Genomic DNA, 4,177 nt, shown 5'->3' on the forward strand with positions numbered 1-4,177 from the left:
AAAATGCAAAACATGTTAGGACGACCCCAAAGTCTCAGGTCTGGTAACCTGCTTCCAGCAGCAGTGAGTGCTGTGTGCTTGCAGCAGGAAGCACTGCAGCTCCTCACATTGCCCATCAGATCACAACCCCCCTAGGATTCATCTCTAGGTCTGTAGGATGACCACCCCTTACACAGCTTTACTCCTACATAGTTTAACCTCAGAGCTATGCCCAAGTGCTGGAGTGTTTTACTGGAGTTCTTAATCCCAGAGCTGTGCTGGGGATGCTCTCCCTGGCTCTAAGACGGGTGCAGACAGCACTCACCTGTGCATGGGATGTGAGCATCTGGCAGGCGTGGAGCATCCTCTGTTCACTCACATTATCATAACAGAGTAACGACGCCTGGTAATTAAAAGTCTGACAGTTATTTTCCTGTGCAAAACACCAGTTTATTGAGTTTTTGAAAGAAAAATGTTATGGCTAAAATCTGGGCACAGGGCCCTGCTCATTTCCAGCAGCTTTCCTCCCCTCTGTCATCCCTGGAGTGATGGATACACTGCGAGCACCTGCACTTGGACAGTGAACACATCTGGAGCAGTGCTTCAGGATGCTGTGTAGGAAACTAGGATCTGTAAAGCACCTGGGCTGCTTTCCCTGTCACTGCAGCACTGCTGCAAGCCAGGCCCCTGCTGGCATCCCCCTCCCTATCCCATGCCCAGCTTACTCCACACTTGCCCATCCTGCAGTCCCCATACTGCCACTGCACCTACACTGAGCCCTGTGCTCACAGCTGCCATCACCAGCAAACCCACGCTCAGCCACTAATTTACAATCCCAGCACAGCCACCCAGGCTCACCCTCGCGGCTTCACACTGCGGAACTGCAATAAAACTTTAATTGAATGCCTCCTTCACAAAGGGGACCTCCACAAGCTGATGTCAGCCCCTCCGAGTTGACCCTTTGCAGACACAGCGTGTCTGTTTTATTATGGCATGCCATGGCCAATTTGATGGGAAAAGGAGACTGCTCAGGCCACGGAGAGGAAACGTTTTAACATTCATTCAAAGTGACAGTGCCCTAGTGCAATATGACTGGTAAATGCAAAATTGCCACAGATGGCAGCTTTATGTTTCCTCTCCCCAAGGTCCCTTCCCTGCCTCGCTGGGGGCTCACTGAGGAGGGACCCACTCTGCTGCTGCAGGTGCTGCTTGCCCCCCACTGGGGCTGCCAGCACTCCCCCATGCTGCTCCCTATGCCAGGTGAAGGGCTTCTTAGGGCTTCTCAGTGCCCTTTACCCCCATGCACAGTAAAGTCATGGAGCCACCAGGGCCCGCAGTGCTCGCGGATGCCTGCGCAGCAAACGCCTTATGTAAGCACTCCTTTGCATTCCTCCTCTTGTTCCTTTTTTGGGGTTTTATTTGACAGATTTGCTTAAAAAACAGCGTGGGAATACAAACGACATGTTCAATACAGATCAGCTCGCAGCTTTACAACATCCCAAAGAACATAAGTACCATATTATCAAAAGTCCTCGGTGCGGGCTGAGAACAAAGGCCCAGCGCACGTCGCTGCAGAAAGGTGATGCTTGTCATGCACTGCACAGAGCCATCCTCGGTGACACGTGTCCTCCTGCAGTGATTGGACAATAGCCACCAGTCTGTCCCACCTGTGGGCCTGGGGACCGCTCTGCAGGAGGATGGAGCTGTTTGTGGTTGGTTGATGCTCGATGGGCTGATTCCTGCTGCAGACGGGCTGCATCCTTCTGTGTGCTTGCAGGATGCGACGTGGAGATGGCCATCGCTTCCCAACCAATTGGGACACATTTTTAGGAGGTGTTAAGCAAAGTGCTTAACCTCTCTGTGTTTACCTTGGGATGAGAGCCACTGCGGCTCCAGAACCGCCTCTGCCCCAGCTCTGCAGATACTTAGAACAGCTCAGCATGGGCTTGTTGAGCAGCCACCCACCTACCCCTTTTTTGGGCCATCGCAGCAGCTCCGTCTGCAGACGCACCAAGGAACCCAAAAGAGGCATGTGCAGCTCAGTGCCTGCCAGGAGAGACCTATTTTTCTTCTGTGTTTGTGTCTCAGAGCTGCAAACAGCCTGCACGGCACAGCGACTGTAATCCATGCCCATCTGGCTTTTACTTGTGCGTGAAGGGCCTGATCCTGCAACTTGCTGCCAGGGGATGCTGAGCCTTGTACTCTTGCTGCCCCCCAAATGGAGCATCTCAGCACAAACCTCACCTGGCAGGAACACATCTGAGGCAAATTACTATAAAGAGGGATGTGTACAATTTGTTTTTATAGTTACAGCGCAGTAAAAGCGGAGTTATTAGGAAGTCAGCTCATAATTGCCCTCTTAATGAGCCTTAGTCTTTTTCATTCATTCAAAGACTGTCATCTCTTTCGTATCAGGTATATAAAGCTTCATTGACATGGTTTATGACTTTATTAAACCCAAGGATTTCGTATTAATAACGATCAGCTCCTCAGCTATATTTCCCTGGTGAAGGAAATGTGTGTATTTGTCTAGGTCCAAGATAATTTGTAAACATAAAGTATTAAAAGGCTCAACAGTTCCAAAAAGTTTTAATTGGAAACTCAACAAATTGCTTTGCAACATCTTAATCCTTCAATATGGAGCTCCCAGATAATGAGAAGCTAATTAAGGGGCCAAGATCTTTTTATTTTTTTTTTAATGATAACTGTCTCCATATGGGCTCTGCATTTGGTGCTTGCAGAACTAATGAAGGTCAGAGAAGTAACAGCAAAGAGAGAAAGAAGGGAAATTCTGAGCTCTCGCTATTGTGACAGTGCTAAGCAGCAGCCAACCTTTCTGCCTAGGCTGTATGCAGGAGCTTGAGTGAGCTCCCAGTAACCCAATGGGACAGCCTGGCTATAGGCAATCCCAGTGCTCCCATGCCCCAGAGCTGTGCAGATGTACTATGGGCCAAGCTCTACAGCTGCAAAGGGGAGACTTGACTTAGGGCAGAAAGCAGCAGAACTGTGAGAGTTGTGGGAATGGAAGCCATCTCTGTTTGTCCATGGTGCTCCATTCATCCCCAGGCAGGTACATCCAACTCAAAGGACACAAGAAAGCAGTAACTTGGCCAGCAAATTTAGAGCCGCTCTGTTATTTGCTCAGCTTCATAACTGGGATGCATGAGGGCTGATCCTGAGCCCTACAGAGCCCTACAGAGCCCCCTGAGCACAGCACTCCTCATCTGACCCAAATACCCACTGACACCTCATCAAGTGCCCTTCCATTAACACATAAACATGCATACAAATATACAGTCAGATGTTTCTCTCAAGCATCTCAATGAGTCCCATGACTAAATTTGGACCAGCAAACCCCATGCAACAAATAATTAAGTTACAGGCTATAGAAAGCAATCCTCTGGGACGTACTTGTCTTTGAATGGCTCATCCACTTGAAAAGTAATGCATACCATTAACTGTATGACCATATGGCATCCATTTATAGAACATTGCACTACAGGCAAATAGGACAAAGGTACACCCCTTAAAGCACTTTTCTCATCTCATTAACTTTGGGTACAAGTTACAGGAAAGCTGCTCTGCCTTTGTTGTGTTCAAGGACGTTTTGTGCTGTTGAGTCTCGTATTAAATGAATTGCACTAGGAAAATTAGAGTCTAAATGTAGCTGCGCCCTAAAGCAAACAGCATTATTTTGCCGTTTTGTAATTCAATTTACTTTTTGCAGATCAATATTTTGAAGTAAATTTGCTCTTTTGTCCTCAAACCTCGCCTAATGATAGAAGTGACTTTGGGTAATTAGGCACATGAAGAGCTGCGCCGGCGCTCTGCCATTGTGCCATGCCTTGTATGTCAGCATACCCAAATAGTCACATCCATCTCCCCATAAGTGCACAGTCTGGCTTGGATAACCAACAGGAGAGCCTACAGAAGTCCAAAAGAAGACCCATCAAATGCTCAGGGAGGCACACGCATCTTGCAAAGGGGCAAGAAATAGGGTATGCAAAACCCCACGGAGCCCAGTCTGTCCTACAGCTCTGACCCAGCCCGACATACAGGCCATGCAAGCAGAGGGCTCTGAGCTGGGAGCACACCCAACTTGCTGCAGCCATCACCCCAAAACCCCACAGCGACTCCTCTTATCCTCTCCCGCTGCACCTGGTTGCTCGTGCACAGAACACATAACGAACAAAGCGGG

Source organism: Coturnix japonica, chromosome 21, assembly GCF_054131305.1.
Source record: "Coturnix japonica strain WE chromosome 21, WE-NBRP24, whole genome shotgun sequence".
Taxonomy (NCBI): domain Eukaryota; kingdom Metazoa; phylum Chordata; class Aves; order Galliformes; family Phasianidae; genus Coturnix; species Coturnix japonica.